We start from the raw sequence: 18,057 nt of genomic DNA, 5'->3' as shown, positions 1-18,057 counted from the left end.
CCTGAGAAGCTAGGCCTTGATTGCTCGACTACGTCTACCAATACTAGAGAATCTTGGCAGGGGTCTCTGTGTCTCTCCTCTACCAAATAGAGAGCGGAAGTACAGACCCACCCTCCGGTCTTTACACTGTCCACCAACGATCCTCGTGTAAAAGGGAGAAATACCTGAGCCATGGAAGGAGGGCGACAACATTGGCTGCCTCGCAAGTTCCATACATTGGGGGGAGGAGGGATGGCACCCATTACTGCTGCTATGAATGCAGAAAGAAAACTCAAGGTCTGGGAGAGACCCATTGGGAATCCTGACAAACCCATGGTCTGGGAGAGACCCTTTGTGAATCCTGACAAACCCAAAGACTGGGAGGGACGTACTGTAAATCCCGATTAATGCAAGGGCTGGGAGAAGTCTACAAGAGGCTGTTGCAAGGCAGAGGAACGGCCTGAAGGAGAGAGAACCATGAAGCTTGAAACCTGGAAGAGATATTGAGACAAAAGGTGAAAACAGAGAGACCGAAAGGATTGACCAGAGTGATTAACTACTACAAGAACATTCTCAGAGGAGAACTTCTAGATAATAGAGTGGGACTTTGAAGACCAGGTTTGTGAAGCCTTTACATTGGGCCAAAACCTTGGAACATTTGTGCTGCTAGTTTAGGGGAACCAGGGGGTTAAAAGACTTTTGAAGATTAGGTGCTGGAACATTTTGTTTGCCAACTATTTTGAGACTTTACATAGGAGGTTAGAGCGTCTCAAGTAGAGACAAGAACATGTAAGAATAAGTTAAGTTATGATTTGAACCAGAATCAACTAAACAGTTGAACACCTGGACGAAACCCCCCACTTTGTGTAGGTACACCCTGTGTGCCGTTTGCTTTAGGACAATCCCCATTTGTAGTTCATCCCCTATACCTATAGGTGTTTAAATACAAAAACGAACCATCAAATGTCCACTAATAACCAGCAAGTGGCATGTGTCCTTGCCCGGACTTACCACACAAAACACACCGCACGCTGGACTCCACTGTTGTCCAGATATAGCTCCCCCTGATTTAAAGGCTTAGGGGAGTTCAGAGGAGCTTAGCACAATGTCTGGAACTGGTTCTTTCTGGCTCAACCCCGCTGCCAGTAGCTCTGCTCTAATAGGGCCATTTCTCTTGGCTGATGGGGTTCAGTCATTGGCTGCTGGGGTCTTGCCCATTATCACAGAGACTGTATGATGCTGAACCTTGCACCATAACATGATCACGGAGACTGTATGATGCTGGACCTTGCACCATAACATGATCACGGAGACTGTATGATGCTGAACCTTGCACCATAGCATGATCACAGAGACTGTATAATGCTGGAGCTTGCTCCATAACATGATCACAGAGACTGTATGATGCTGGACCTTGCACCATAACATCATCACGGAGACTGTATGATGCTGGACCTTGCACCATAACATGATCACAGAGACTGTATGATGCTGGACCTTGCTCCATAACATGATCACAGAGACTGTATGATGTTAGACCTTGCTCCATAACATGATCACAGAGACTGTATGATGTTAGACCTTGCACCATAACATGATCACGGAAACAGTATGATGCTGGACCTTGCACCATAACATGATCACAGAGACTGTATGATGCTGGACCTTGCACCATAACATGATCACAGAGACTGTATAATGCTGGACCTTGCACCATAACATGATCACAGAGACTGTATGATGCTGGACCTTGCACCATAACATGATCACAGAGACTGTATGATGCTGGACCTTGCACCATAACATGATCACTGAGACTGTATGATGCTGGACCATGCACCATAACATGATCACTGAGACTGTATGATGCTGGACCTTGCACCATAACATGAACATGATCACAGAGACTGTATGATGCTGGACCTTGCACCATAACATGATCACAGAGACTGTATGATGCTGGACCTTGCACCATAACATGAACATGATCACAGAGACTGTATGATGCTGGACCTTGCACCATAACATGATCACAGAGACTGTATGATGCTGGACCTTGCACCATAACATGATCACAGAGACTGTATGATGCTGAACCTTGCACCATAACATGATCACAGAGACTGTATGATGCTGGACCTCGCACCATGACATGATCACGGAAACTGTATGATGCTGGACCTTGCACCATGACATGATCACGGAGACTGTATGATGCTGGACCTTGCACCATAACATGATCACAGAGACTGTATAATGCTGGACCTTGCACCATAACATGATCACAGAGACTGTATGATGCTGGACCATGCACCATAACATGATCACTGAGACTATATGATGCTGGACCTTGCACCATAACATGAACATGATCACAGAGACTGTATGATGTTAGACCTTGCACCATAACATGATCACGGAAACAGTATGATGCTGGACCTTGCACGATAACATGAACATCATCACGGAGAATGTATGATGCTGGATAGATCTACCCATTTTAAAAAGACTCACCTTTCATCCTAGGGGTCTCAATAATGCTGTAGAAGCTAGTAGGGGTTGCCAGAATATCATGAAGGTTTGGGAGCGAAATCCTATGCTACAGGTGTTTGGAGGAGGATGAACTCGGTCTGGAGATGGGGTATTGCCAAGCATCACATAGAACATGGGTAATGCCATGGACCCCACACAGTAATGAAGATGACAAGGAGGGTGAGGAAGGGATTGGAATAAAGATGTGAAGAGCAGGAGCAGTCAAGCATCAAACAGTGAAAAGGAGCTGCCTCTGGGAACTAGGAGCTATTACACAGCTTCCCACTAATCCAACTTCCACGTGAGATACACACTATTTGTCCACTATATATGACCGATTCTGCTTAAAGTAACTTCTAGCTGTTTACTAATACACCTCTAAGCAAATTTCCCAACACACACAGTAAATGTCACTGAGGTAGGGTTGTGTGGTTCAAGTTCCTTTAACGTTGATTTTCTGAAATTCAAAATGTTTTTTTTGGCGCAATTAAACCATAACGTCCCTTTAATGTTTTCTTCACTGAATAAATCACGCAGTGTTAATTGATTGATTCATTATTTGTATAGCGCCTATACACAATGTTTTTCAAAGTGCTTCAAAGAGGGAGGGAACATGGGGGAGTACAATTACATTCTTACAGGTCATTGAAACAATTCAGAATGTGAAATAACCATCATAATCAGCCAGGCGACATTTCAGATAGTGCAAGTGCAAAGAACAATTAAGGAGGAGAGGAGAAGGGAAAGAATGAGACAAGACAAGCAGTAACATTACTATGCCTGACGACAATGGATGTAGTGCATGAGTATAACGATAGGAGGAGGGGTGAGGGGGGTATGAGACAAGACAAGCAGTAACATTACTATGCCTGATGACAATCGATGTAGTGCATGAGTATAACGAGAGGAGGGGAAGGATAAGAATGAGACAAGACAAGCAGTAACATTGCTATGCCTGACGACAATTGATGTAGTGCACGAGTATAACGAGAGGAGGGGCAGGGGGTATGAGACAAGACAGGCAGTAACATTACTATGCCTGACGACAATCAATGTAGTGCATGAGTATAACGAGAGGAGGGGGGGGGAGGTATGAGACAAGACAAGCAGTACCATTACCATGCATGACGACAATTGATGTAGTGCATCAGTATAACGAGAGGAGGGGTAGGGGGGTATGAGACAAGACAGGCAGTAACATTACTATGCCTGACGACAATCAATGTAGTGCATGAGTATAACGAGAGGAGGGGGAGGGGGTATGAGACAAGACAAGCAGTAACATTACTATGCCTGACGACAATTGATGTAGTGCATCAGTATAACGAGAGGAGGGGGAGAGGGGTATGAGACAAGACAGGCAGTAACATTACTATGCCTGGCGACAATTGATGTACTGCACGAGTATAATGAGAGGAGGGGGAGAGGGGTATGAGACAAGACAAGCAGTAACATTGCTATGCCTGACGACAATTGATGTAGTGCATGAGTATAACAAGAGGAGGGGGAGGGAGGTATGAGACAAGACAAGCAGTAACATTGCTATGCCTGACGACAATCGACGTAGTGCATGAGTATAACGAGAGGAGGGGAAGGGAAAGAATGAGACAAGACAAGCAGTAACATTACTATGCCTGACGACAATCGATGTAGTGCATGAGCATAACGAGAGGAGGGGAAGGGGAAGGGAAAGAATGAGACAAGACAAGCAGTACCATTACCATGCCTGACTACAATTGATGTAGTGCATGAGTATAACGAGAGGAGGGGAAGGATAAGAATGAGACAAGACAAGCAGTAACATTACTATGCCTGACGACAATTGATGTAGTGCACGAGTATAACGAGAGGAGGGGGAGGGGGGAATGAGACAAGACAAGCAGTAACATTACTATGCCTGATGACAATTGATGTAGTGCATGAGTATAACGAGAGGAACAAAACAAGCAACTGTCATAGTAGGTCAAAGGATGATTCAGAATAGTGCTGGGGGGTGGGAGACAGACAAGCTGATATCAAAGGTCAAGGGACAGATGATAAGAGTAAGTGCTAATGGACATAAAAGGGAGGGGGGAGGGGAGGGCAAGGTGGATGTGAAAGACAGGCGGCTACGACTACTATACACATTTATTAATGTGACAAACTGGAGAAGATATAAGAAGTAAGTGAAGAAAGTAAGATAAGGCGGTAAGAGCAGCAGAGAAACATTATCCAAGTTTTGTGCTAATGTTTAGAGAAGGGGAAATGGTCAGAGGTAAGTGCGAGTAGTTAGTAAAACTCTCTCAGAAAATATAATAATGATTTGTTGCCATGAGTCAAAAGTGAGACATAATTACAATGCAAGCATAGAAAGGAACATATCAGTGCACACATGCATGTGTATGTAGTTAGTGCAGCTGTCTAACGGGATAAAATAAAACTAATAAAGAGCTGAAGACCACGTGGTTTGAAAAGATGTCACAAAGAAAGAGAACAGCAAAAAGAAAACCATAAAACAGTGTTTAAATAAATAGTAACATTACTTAAGACCTACCAATGGATGTAAATAACCCCTTCCTAAATGTGCCACTAGCGGCCAGTATTGGCCAGGGAATGGGAGACTTGCAGTTACCGAGAAAGCAATAGTAGCGAGAAAGAGACCTACCAATGGATGTAAATAACCCCTTCCTAAACGTGCCACTAGGGGCCAGTGTTGGCCAGGGAATGGGAGACTAGCAGTTACCGAGAAAGATAGTGATTCAGAACCAAGTAAAGTGGCTTTCCTGCCATAGAGATGAGCCGTAAAATATAAGTGAAACTCCAAAGGGCAGGAAATACCACTGAAGAAATGACTCCACACCAAGCGCCTATAGCAGGACAGTATATAATAAATATTGCACATAAAACTAACATTGAAAAGCCCTTCTTGTGCGGAAGGGGGTGACGTGTGAGCAAAGTTGCTACAGTTTTGCAATGTAAATGTGAGAGCCGCATATATGGGGGTGTAGATAGGCTGGGGGGGGGGGAGTAGTGGGGGGAGGTCTAAAACAATTAACAGGAGACCCCACTGTGCCTCCCAGCCCCCTCTACTCCAGTGTAGACGCCAAATTACATCTGCAAAACCCCAGACACCGCTCAAACGAGGCTCCCGCCGAAACCCTTAACGCCCCCCAGATACAGGACAGTAACCCCAGCCCCCCAAAACAGAGAACAGTGTCCGCCCCCCTCCCTCATTTCTCTCCTCACTAAAAAGAGGCAAAAGTACCCCCCATTTCTTAAACATCCCAGGACAGCGCCCGAAAGAAGTAATTGCCCCCCCTTGCAAGAACTTCAGTCCTGTCTACGCCCCCCCCTGCAGAAGTAAACTGACAGCTGAGCCCCCCTACAACGGACACTGCAAGAGCGAGCAGTGCCCCCCCAATAAGGACGAGCCACTGCCCCCACAGCTCCCCCTTACCTTTATATACCGCTGGCCAGGGCTCCCAATCCCCCCCACAGACAAAGCCCCCCCCCTAGTGCCCCACCCTCACAGACACAGTGCCCCTCGCACTTGCAGCCCCCACCAGTGCCCCCCCAGACACAGCCCCCAGTGCCCCACCCTCACAGTGTCCCTCGCACCTGCAGCCTCCACCAGTGCCCCCCTCCAGACACAGCCCCCCCCCCCTTCGCTGACCTCTCAGACACAGCCCCCCTTACCTGCAGCCCCCCGTACCCTCCCCTCACTGACACAGCCCCCCCTCTTACCTGATGCCGGGCTCCGCTGCTCTCAGTCCCCTCCGGCCCCCGGGAGGATCCGCAGCCCCCCCTCGGGGCTCCATGTATAGAAGTAGGGCCGCAGGGTGCGGGGGAAGGGGGCCCCGGGGAAGGTGAAGAGCAGAGCCCGGTCCTGAGCATCGTAGACCGAGAGCCTGCCCGCCTCATAGTCCAGGAAGAGGCCCAGGACCCCGGGGGGAGCGCGGGGGGTCAGGGGGGTGGGAGGATAGGTGAGAGCCCAGTATTTACCATCCCGGAGCCGCACTGTCCAGAGTCCTCCCTCAGGTGATAGTGTGATCTTCTCCTTCCTGGGCACAGACTCATCACACACCCCCAGGGCCCAGCGCGTGCAGCCCCCCACCTCCACCTCCCAGTAATGCCCCCCGGAGCTCAGCCCCTCCCCCCCCAGGACGATGGCGCATAGAGTGAATCTCTGGGGGTGTCGGGCAGGTCCTGGTCTCGGCCTCCGAGTCTCACGCTTCTCCCGTCCGCGGACACGATGAGCCGGGGATGAGCGGTGCCAGGATCCAGAGTCACCTCACCTGCAAGAGAGAAGCCCGGCTCAGAAACCAGCCAATCACAGCGCTCAGACAGCCTGTCAATCACACCAACAGCGAGAGCTCAGCCAATCACAGCCTCCTGTCACACCTGCAGACCCCGCCCACAGCCCAGGGGGGATGCGGCTGTTCCTCCATTCTTCAATGAAACCCCAAGTGACCCCCACATTCCAGAGAGAACCGGGAGAGCTCTCCCCCCTCCCCACAATTCCCCATTCTCCACCTCCATCCCAGGTCCCAGGGGGGTCTTCGGGTCTGCAAGGGGGGCGATGAAAAACGAAGAAACGAGAAGAACGCAAGAAGGGAGGAAAGAGCGAGAAAGGCAACGAGAGAGACAGACAACGCCCAAGAGGAGGGAGAGGGACACAGAAGAGAGGCAGGCAGAGAGGAGAGAGTGAGAAGAGAGGGAGAGACGAGACAGCAGAGAAAAGAAGCTGAGAGGAGAGTGGGAGGGAGAGGGACACAGAAGAGAGACAGGCAGAGAGGAGAGAGTGAGAAGAGAGGGAGAGACGAGGCAACAGAGAAGAGAAGCTGAGAGGAGAGTGGGAGGGAGAGGGACACAGAAGAGAGGCAGGCAGAGAGGAGAGAGTGAGAAGAGAGGGAGAGATGAGACAGCAGAGAAGAGAAGCTGAGAGGAGGGTGGGAGGGAGAGGGACACAGAAGAGAGGCAGGCAGAGAGGAGAGAGTGAGAAGAGAGGGAGAGATGAGACAGCAGAGAAGAGAAGCTGAGAGGAGGGTGGGAGGGAGAGGGATACAGAAGATAGGCAGGCAGAGAGGAGACAGTGAGAAGAGAGGGAGAGATGAGACAGCAGAGAAGAGAAGCTGAGAGGAGAGTGGGAGGGAGAGGGACACAGAAGAGAGGCAGGCAGAGAGGAGACAGTGAGAAGAGAGGGAGAGATGACACAGCAGAGAAGAGAAGCTGAGAGGAGAGTGGGAGGGAGAGGGACACAGAAGAGAGACAGGCAGAGAGGAGAGAGTGAGAAGAGAGGGGGAGACGAGACAGCAGAGAAGAGAAGCTGAGAGAAGAGTGGGAGGGAAAGGGACACAGAAGAGAGGCAGGCAGAGAGCAAAGAGTGAGAAGAGAGGGAGAGATGAGACAGCAGAGAAGAGAAGCTAGAGAGAGAGTGGGAGGGAGAGGGACACAGAAGAGAGGCAGGCAGAGAGCAGAGAGTGAGAAGAGAGGGAGAGATGAGACAGCAGAGAAGAGAAGCTGAGAGAAGAGTGGGAGGGAAAGGGACACAGAAGAGAGGCAGGCAGAGAGGAGAGAGTGAGCAGAGAGGGGTAGATGAGACAGCAGAGAAGAGAAGCAAGAGAGCAGAGTGGGAGGGAGAGGGACACAGAAGAGAGGCAGGCAGAGAGTGAGAAGAGAGGGAGAGATGAGACAGCAGAGAAGAGAAGCTGAGAGGAGGGTGGGGGGTAGAGGGACACAGAAGAGAGACAGGCAGGGAGGAGAGAGTGAGAAGAGAGGAGGAGACGAGACAGCAGAGAAGAGAAGCTGAGAGGAGGGTGGGAGGGAGAGGGACACAGAAGAGAGGCAGAGAGGAGAGAGTGAGAAGAGAGGGGGAGACGAGACAGCAGAGAAGAGAAGCTGAGAGGAGAGTGGGAGGGAGAGGGACACAGAAGAGAGGCAGGCAGAGGAGAGAGTGAGAAGAGAGGGAGAGACGAGACATCAGAGAGGAAAGTGGGAGGGAGAGGGGCACAGAAGAGAGGCAGACAGAGAGGAGACAGTGAGAAGAGAGGGAGAAACGAGACAGCAGAGAAGAGAAGCAGAGAGGAGAGTGGGAGGGAGAGGGACACAGAAGAGAGACAGGCAGAGAGGAGAGAGTGAGAAGAGAGGGAGAGATGAGACAGCAGAGAAGAGAAGCTGAGAGGAGAGTGGGAGGGAGAGGGACACAGAAGAGAGACAGGCAGAGAGGAGAGAGTGAGAAGAGAGGGAGAGATGAGACAGCAGAGAAGAGAAGCTGAGAGGAGGGTGGGAGGGAGAGGGACACAGAAGAGAGGAGAGAGTGAGAAGAGAGGGGGAGACGAGACAGCAGAGAAGAGAAGCTGAGAGGAGAGTAGGAGGGAGAGGGACACAGAAGAGAGGCAGGCAGAGAGGAGAGAGTGAGAAGAGAGGGAGAAATGAGACAGCAGAGAAGAGAAGCTGAGAGGAGGGTGGGAGGGAGAGGGACACAGAAGAGAGGCAGGCAGAGAGGAAAGAGTGAGAAGAGAGGGGGAAATGAGACAGCAGAGAAGAGAAGCTGAGAGGAGAGTGGGAGGGAGAGGGACACAGAAGAGAGACAGGCAGAGAGGAGAGAGAGACGGGTACAAGAGATCTGCAGAGAAGAGAGGGAAAGACAAGACAGCAGAGAAGAGAGTGGGAGGGAGAGGGACACAGAAGAGAGGCAGGCAGAGGAGAGACAGTGAGAAGAGAGGGGGAGACGAGACAGCAGAGAAGAGAAGCTGAGAGGAGAGTGGGAGGGAGAGGGACACAGAAGAGAGGCAGGCAGAGAGGAGACTGTGAGAAGAGAGGGAGAGATGAGACAGCAGAGAAGAGAAGCTGAGAAGAGAGTGGGAGGGAGAGGGGCACAGAAGAGAGGCAGGCAGAGAGGAGACAGACAACGCCCAAGAGGAGGGAGAGGGACACAGAAGAGAGGCAGGCAGAGAGGAGAGAGTATGAAGAGAGGGAGAGATGAGACAGCAGAGAAGAGAAGCAAGAGGGGAGAGTGGGAGGGAGAGGGACACAGAAGAGAGGCAGGCAGAGAGGAGAGAGTGAGAAGAGAGGGAGAGAGGAGACAGCATAGAAGATAAGCAAGAGAGGAGAGTGGGAGGGAGAGGGACACAGAAGAGAGGCAGGCAGAGAGGAGAGAGTGAGAAGAGAGGGAGAGATGAGACAGCAGAGAAGAGAAGCTGAGAGGAGAGTGGGAGGGAGAGGGACACAGAAGAGAGGTAAGCAGAGAAGAGACAGTGAGAAGAGAGGGGGAGACGAGACAGCAGAGAAGAGAAGCTGAGAGGAGAGTTGGAGGGAGAGGGACACAGAAGAGAGGCAGGCAGAGAGGAGACAGTGAGAAGAGAGGGAGAGATGAGACAGCAGAGAAGAGAAGCTGAGAGGAGAGTGGGAGGGAGAGGGACACAGAAGAGAGGCAGGCAGAGAGGAGACAGTGAGAAGAGAGGGAGAGACAAGACAGCAGAGAAGAGAAGCTGAGAGGAGAGTGGGAGGGAGAGGGACACAGAAGAGAGACAGGCAGAGAGGAGAGAGTGAGAAGAGAGGGAGAGATGACACAGCAGAGAAGAGAAGCTGAGAGGAGAGTGGGAGGGAGAGGGACACAGAAGAGAGGCAGGCAGAGAGGAGAGAGTGAGAAGAGAGGGGGAGACGAGACAGCAGAGAAGAGAAGCTGAGAGAAGAGTGGGAGGGAAAGGGACACAGAAGAGAGGCAGGCAGAGAGCAGAGAGTGAGAAGAGAGGGAGAGATGAGACAGCAGAGAAGAGAAGCAAGAGAGAGAGTGGGAGGGAGAGGGACACAGAAGAGAGGCAGGCAGAGAGCAGAGAGTGAGAAGAGAGGGAGAGATGAGACAGCAGAGAAGAGAAGCTGAGAGAAGAGTGGGAGAGAGAGGGACACAGAAGAGAGGCAGGCAGAGAGGAGAGAGTGAGAAGAGAGGGGTAGATGAGACAGCAGAGAAGAGAAGCAAGAGAGCAGAGTGGGAGGGAGAGGGACACAGAAGAGAGGCAGGCAGAGAGTGAGAAGAGAGGGAGAGATGAGACAGCAGAGAAGAGAAGCTGAGAGGAGGGTGGGAGGGAGAGGGACACAGAAGAGAGACAGGCAGGGAGGAGAGAGTGAGAAGAGAGGAGGAGACGAGACAGCAGAGAAGAGAAGCTGAGAGGAGGGTGGGAGGGAGAGGGACACAGAAGAGAGGCAGAGAGGAGAGAGTGAGAAGAGAGGGGGAGACGAGACAGCAGAGAAGAGAAGCTGAGAGGAGAGTGGGAGGGAGAGGGACACAGAAGAGAGGCAGGCAGAGGAGAGAGTGAGAAGAGAGGGAGAGACGAGACATCAGAGAGGAAAGTGGGAGGGAGAGGGGCACAGAAGAGAGGCAGACAGAGAGGAGACAGTGAGAAGAGAGGGAGAAACGAGACAGCAGAGAAGAGAAGCAGAGAGGAGAGTGGGAGGGAGAGGGACACAGAAGAGAGACAGGCAGAGAGGAGAGAGTGAGAAGAGAGGGAGAGATGAGACAGCAGAGAAGAGAAGCTGAGAGGAGAGTGGGAGGGAGAGGGACACAGAAGAGAGACAGGCAGAGAGGAGAGAGTGAGAAGAGAGGGAGAGATGAGACAGCAGAGAAGAGAAGCTGAGAGGAGGGTGGGAGGGAGAGGGACACAGAAGAGAGGAGAGAGTGAGAAGAGAGGGGGAGACGAGACAGCAGAGAAGAGAAGCTGAGAGGAGAGTAGGAGGGAGAGGGACGCAGAAGAGAGGCAGGCAGAGAGGAGAGAGTGAGAAGAGAGGGAGAAATGAGACAGCAGAGAAGAGAAGCTGAGAGGAGGGTGGGAGGGAGAGGGACACAGAAGAGAGGCAGGCAGAGAGGAAAGAGTGAGAAGAGAGGGGGAAATGAGACAGCAGAGAAGAGAAGCTGAGAGGAGAGTGGGAGGGAGAGGGACACAGAAGAGAGACAGGCAGAGAGGAGAGAGAGACGGGTACAAGAGATCTGCAGAGAAGAGAGGGAAAGACAAGACAGCAGAGAAGAGAGTGGGAGGGAGAGGGACACAGAAGAGAGGCAGGCAGAGGAGAGACAGTGAGAAGAGAGGGGGAGACGAGACAGCAGAGAAGAGAAGCTGAGAGGAGAGTGGGAGGGAGAGGGACACAGAAGAGAGGCAGGCAGAGAGGAGACTGTGAGAAGAGAGGGAGAGATGAGACAGCAGAGAAGAGAAGCTGAGAAGAGAGTGGGAGGGAGAGGGGCACAGAAGAGAGGCAGGCAGAGAGGAGACAGACAACGCCCAAGAGGAGGGAGAGGGACACAGAAGAGAGGCAGGCAGAGAGGAGAGAGTGAGAAGAGAGGGAGAGATGAGACAGCAGAGAAGAGAAGCAAGAGGGGAGAGTGGGAGGGAGAGGGACACAGAAGAGAGGCAGGCAGAGAGGAGAGAGTGAGAAGAGAGGGAGAGAGGAGACAGCATAGAAGATAAGCAAGAGAGGAGAGTGGGAGGGAGAGGGACACAGAAGAGAGGCAGGCAGAGAGGAGAGAGTGAGAAGAGAGGGAGAGATGAGACAGCAGAGAAGAGAAGCTGAGAGGAGAGTGGGAGGGAGAGGGACACAGAAGAGAGGTAAGCAGAGAAGAGACAGTGAGAAGAGAGGGGGAGACGAGACAGCAGAGAAGAGAAGCTGAGAGGAGAGTTGGAGGGAGAGGGACACAGAAGAGAGGCAGGCAGAGAGGAGAGAGTGAGAAGAGAGGGGGAGATGAGACAGCAGAGAAGAGAAGCTGAGAGGAGAGTGGGAGGGAGAGGGACACAGAAGAGAGACAGGCAGAGAGGAGAGAGTGAGAAGAGAGGGGGAGACGAGACAGCAGAGAAGAGAAGCTGAGAGGAGGGTGGGAGGGAGAGGGACACAGAAGAGAGGCAGGCAGAGAGGAGAGAGAGGCGGGTACAAGAGATCTGCAGAGAAGAGAGGGAGAGACGAGACAGCAGAGAAGAGAAGCAGAGAGGAGACACTGACCGAACGGAGAGACAGACAGTAGAGAGAGACTCAGAAAGGTAGACTGAACAACATGCAGAGAGGAGATCGAATGTGAATGTCGGATACAAATAAAGAAATATTGCAGATTAAAGACAGAAAAGAGAGAGCAATAACGACAGAGAGACACGAGAGGGAACCGCCGGAGATGCAGAGAGAGCGGAACATGGAGGAAAGGAAGAGTGGGAGAGAGACACGTGAAGAGGGAGAGAGCAACATGGACATGATGAGAAGCAGAGAGAGGAAGAGAGGAGAGACAGTGCAGGAGACAGAGGCGGTGGAACAGAGAGAGACACTTACAATCCCTCTCATATTATTCAGACCCACACCCTCCAGGCAGCCTCGTGATACAACAGAGTGAACTCCTGGGAAATCCCCCATCCCCCAACCCCCTTCTCTTCCGACATCTTTACACACCTCACTCCCGGCCAGAGAGTGCCCTGCAGCTCTGCCGAGCAAAGGAAGTGAAGGGGTGAAGAGACAGCACAGGGACAGCGAAGAAAGAGACATGTAGTGACGGGAGATCAGAGACAGCGTGAGGTAGAGACTGGGAGAAAAAGACAGAGAGTGGGACAGGAGAGATGAAAGAAAGAGAGATCAGAAGGGAGGGGAGAGACCAAGCAGAGATGCGCGAGAGAGAGAAACAATAGGAAGGAGAGAGAGACAGACTAACACAGAGAAACAACATGAATGAGAAACAGACTAACAGAGAAACAACAGGAGAGACAGACTGACAGCGGGAAACAACAGGAAAGAGAGAAAGACTAACAGGGAAACAACAGGAAAGAGAGACAGACTAACAGGGAAACAACAGGACAGAGAGACAGACTAACACAGAGAAACAGGAAAGATAGAGACCGACTAACACAGAGAAGCAGGCAAGAGAAAGACAGACTAACACAGACAAACAGGAAAGATATAGACTAGAGGAGAGAGAGTGAGGGCGATAAGCAGAGTGGATATGAGATATGATAGGTTATTTATAACACGCCTAATACCCAGAGGTTTCTAAGCGCGGGGATCGAAGCTGTGTTGCTCCGTGTCGTCTTGCTTCCAAGGCGAGCACGTTACCGCTGAGCTATCCTCCCGAGACTGGGAGGGGAAGACTAGGCACAGTAGAGCGAGGTGAAAAGGGACATAGAAAGAAGAGGAGACACGCAAGACAGACAGACAAAATAACACGCAGAGGAGAAAAGGGAGAAAGAATGACATGTATTGACGTGAAAACTAGAGAGAAGTAGTGCGAGAAACTAACAGAGGAAGCCAGAGAAATACAGGCAAAGAGAAAGAGGCGACAAGAAGAGAGCGACAGAGGGAGACCGGGTGAGTGACAGAGGAGCATGGATAGAAACTTAAACAGGAAGACACAAATGGAAAGACAGAGACAGGCATGCAGGAGAGAGAGAGAGAGAAACTGAGACAGAGGAGAGAATACAGGCCTGCAAAGGGGAGAGATGCTAGGAAAAGACAGAGGAAGAAAAGAGAACATGGACACAAGAGAAGCAGAGACAGAAGAGATGGAGAGAAGGTGTGTGGGAGAGGAAGATAGAGGGGCAGAGAGTGGGGAGTATCAAAGGGAGATAGAGAGGGATAAAAGGAAAAGGCAGAAAAAAAGACACACAGAGAGGAAATAGAGGAGCTGGTGATCAATAGGCAGACAGCAAGGGAGATAGAAATACCAGCAGAGGGGGAGAGGCAGGGAGGAGAGAGGGAAGGAGATAGAAAACCTTCGAGGGAGAGAAATAAAGAACTAAAGGCAGGGGTGTCCATGAATGGGCCCCGCGCCTTGCACCCCACCCTCCCATCCCCACACACAGGCGCTTCTCTCGAGTTTTTTATGCAAATGCTGGATATTGCTTGAGATTCCAAATGTGAGGGATTGGATGAAAATATGAAATAAACCCAGAGGGGCAGAGAGAGAAACACATCAAGAAAGAAAGATTAGCAGGCAGAGAAACACAGCAAGAAAGACAGGGAGAGATGCAAAGAGGGAAACTCAGCAAGAAAGAAAGGGAGAGCGATGCAAAGAGGGAAACACAGCAAAAAATAACTATTAGCAGGCAGAGATACACAGCAAGAAAGAAAGACAGGCAGAGAGAAACATAGCAAGAAAGAAAGACAAGCAGAGAGAAACAGAAATAATGAAGGCAAGGTGGGCAGAGAGAAACACAGCAAGAAAGAAAGACAGGCAGAGAGAAGCACAACACGAAAGAGAGACAGACAGACAGAGAGAATCGGCAATAATAAGGGAAAGAAGGGCATAGAGAAACACAGCGATAATGAAAGACGGACAGAAAAACACAGCAAGAAAGAGACTGGCAGAGAGAAGAGAGAAACACAGCAAGAAAGAAAGATTTGCAGTTAGAGAAACACAGCAAGAAAACAAGACAGGCAGAGAGAAACACGGGCAAGAAAGAACTATCAGCAGGCAGAGAAACACAGCAAGAGAGAAAGACAGCCAGAGAGAAACACAGCAAGCAAGAGAGACAGGCAGATTGAAACAGCAATAATCAAGTAAAGGCAGGCAGAGAGAAACACTGTGATAATGAAAGACAGGCAGAGAGAAACACAGCAAGAAAGAAAGACCGGCAGAGAGAAGCACAACACGAAAGAGAGACAGGCAGAGAGAATCGGCAATAATTAATAAAGGCAGGCAGAGAGAAACACAGCGATAATGAAAGAGGCAGAAACCCAGCAAGAAAGAAAGACAGTGAGAAACACAGCAAGAAAGAAACACAGGTAGAAACAGAAAAACAGCAAAAGGAAAGGTAGGCAGGAATAAAGAGAGCAACCGGCAAGGAGGAGCTATGGAGACAAGAAGGGTGAGAGAAAGAGACAGGCAGATCGAGATGGAAAGGGTTGAGACAGGAGGAAAGGGATAGAAAGAAAACATAGCAAGAAAGAAAAGAAGAGACAACGAGAGGGAGAGAAAACGAGACAGAGAGAAAGACAAGCAGAGCGAGGAGAGGAAGAAACGGAGCACAATACACAGGTGGGAACGAGAGAAACAGCAGGAGACAGTACAAAGAAACAGATGAGTGGGGAGAGTGAGAGGGAAAAGTGAAGAGAACGAGTGAGTGGAAGAGAGAGAAAGCAGCAGGCAACGAGGACAGAGAGGAAGAAGCAGGCAGAGTGTAGAGAGAGGAAGATAGGAAAGAGAGAGAGAGATGGGGCAACATGAGCAAGAGACAGAGAGGAGACACAGAGGCAGAGTGGAGAGAGAGGCAGCTATGAGAGAGGTAGTAACAGGGTGACCAAAAGCAAAATGCAGAGAGCAGAGCTGGGGAGACAGAGCAGAGAGACAGGGGAGAGGCAGAGGAGAGACAGAGACACAGGGAGAAAGAAGCAGACAGAATCGAAAGAGAGGCAGGTAGGATAAACAAAGTAATAGGAGGAACAAGAGGAAGAGGAACAAGTGGGACCGGGAGCATCAAGCAGCGATGAGCGACAGAGTGACAGGGAGAAACAAGCAGAGATGAGAGACAGGGAAGAACCAAGTAGAGATGAGCGACAGAGAGACCGGGAGAAACAAGCAGAGATGAGAGACAGGGAGAAACAAGCCAAGATGGGAGACAGAGACTGGGAGAAACAGGCAGAGATGAGAGACAGGGAGAACCAAGTAGAAATCCGAGACAGAGAGTCCGGCAGAAACAATCGGAGAAGAAAGACAGTGAGACCGGGAGAAACAAGCAGAGATGAGATACAAAGAGACAGGGAGCAACAAGCAGAGATGACAGACTAGAGAGACTGGGAGAAACAAACAGAAATGAGAGACAGGGAGATCCTTGACAGTCTGTCTGCAGTGTTTATCGCTACGTGGGAGGACCTAAATACTGCCTTCAGCCGCAGAGCAGCCGCAGAGTTGCTGCAGAGTTTGTGCAGTCTTTGGCAAAAGAGACCAGGAGAAACAAGCAGAGATGAGAAACAGGGAGAAACAAGCAGAGATGAGAGACAGGGGAGAAACAAGTAGAGATGAGCGACAGAGAGACTGGGAGAAACAAGCAGAGATGAGAGACAGGGAGAAACAAGCCAAGATGGGAGACAGAGACCGGGAGAAACAGGCAGAGATGAGAGACAGGGAGAAACAAGTAGAGATCCGAGACAGAGAGTCCGGGAGAAACAATCGGAGAAGAAAGACAGTGAGACCGGGAGAAACAAGCAGAGATGAGACAGGGAGAAACAAGTAGAGATGAGAGACAGAGAGAACAGGAGCAACAAGCAGAGATGACAGACTAGAGAGACTGGGAGAAACAAACAGAAATGAGAGACAGGGATATCCTTGACAGTCTGTCTGCAGTGTTTATCGCTACGTGGGAGGACCTAAATACTGCCTTCAGCCGCAGAGTTGCTGCAGAGTTTGTGCAGTCTTTGGCAACTCTACTATGTTGGTTTCCAGATCCTTGACAGTCTGTCTGCAGTGTTTATCGCTAGGTGGGAGGAGAGGAACTTAATACTGCCTTTGGCCGCAGAGCAGCCGCAGAGTTGCTGCAGAGTTGGTGCAGTCTTTGGCAACTCTACTATGTTGGTTTCCAGATCCTTGACAGTCTGTCTGCAGTGTTTATCGCTAGGTGGGAGGACCTTAATACTGCCTTTGGCCGCGGAGCGGCTGCAGAGTTGGTGCAGTCTTTGGCAGTCTATGGCTGCGGAGGCGAGCAAGTGGTATATTGAAGAGGAGGGCCATTGCCTGCGTAGCTCGCGTATGCGGAGAGAAGAAACTGGACTGCAAGACCAGCAAAGAGAAATTAAGTGTGCATTGCAAGTTTGTCAGCTGTTGGGCTGTTGGGCTGTTCGGCTGGTGGTGTCGGGCGGGCCCTACTTGTTAAGAACTATTGTTGATGTGAGTAGTCCACCTTTTGAATACAAAACTCTGAGGTTCTCGTGCTAGCTACACTCGGTGTGGTAGTAGTGGAACGAGGTTACTTGTACGGCTGGACTCGGGCCTAGTTCATCATCAGGAAGAACCAAATCCCTCCGCTCAGGAAAGAACCGGGAGCGGACTTTCTTGCTGCGGTAAGCACGAGGCAGGCGAGTCTTGCTAGGGCAGTGGGACGAGGCGGGCGAGTCTTGCTAGGGCAGCGGCACGAGGTGGGCGAGTCTTGCTAGGGCAGCGGCACGAGGCGGGCGAGTCTTGCTAGGGCAGCGGCACGAGGTGGGCGAGTCTTGCTAGGGCAGCGGCACGAGGCGGGCAAGTCTTGATAGGACAGCGGCACGAGGCGGGCGAGTCTTGCTAGGGCAGCGGCACGAGGCGGGCGAGTCTTGCTAGGGCAGCGGCTCTGCCCTTGCCGGAGTCGAATGAAGAGGAGGGTGCAGCGCTGCAATGTGCGCAGGATTGCTCACTTGCAGAAACAATTATGGGGGATACGGTTGATCCCCCCCCAATCACTGTTTCTGGAGGAGGTGTCCACAGGGCTTACTAAAGATACATTTGACAGGGGGCCAACATTGGAAGACTCATGTAAACCTATGACCACTACTAATTATGATTACCTCTTCGACACTCCCAGTATCTTCTTGTCGGAGGAGTACCCCACTGAATTTAATACCAATGTACCATCAGCAGAGTTA

General features: G+C 50.9%; 1 long non-coding RNA gene across 1 annotated transcript in view; it reads right to left on the bottom strand.

The window, feature by feature from the left end:
• LOC138520687 (uncharacterized) overlaps positions 1 to 6,637 on the bottom strand; it is a 75,384-nt gene extending 68,747 nt beyond the window's left edge. Inside the window, exon 1 of the long non-coding RNA XR_011282859.1 lies at positions 6,235 to 6,637. This is a non-coding gene — a long non-coding RNA (uncharacterized lncRNA). The remainder of the gene's footprint in view (positions 1 to 6,234) is intronic.
• Between the last annotated feature and the right edge of the window lie 11,420 nt (positions 6,638 to 18,057).

This window comes from Ambystoma mexicanum, chromosome 13 (assembly GCF_040938575.1).
Source record: "Ambystoma mexicanum isolate Mex_15411 chromosome 13, UKY_AmexF1_1, whole genome shotgun sequence".
NCBI classification, from domain to species: domain Eukaryota; kingdom Metazoa; phylum Chordata; class Amphibia; order Caudata; family Ambystomatidae; genus Ambystoma; species Ambystoma mexicanum.
Note: the sequence above shows the minus strand (reverse complement) of the source record. Positions and strands in the feature narration are given on the sequence as shown.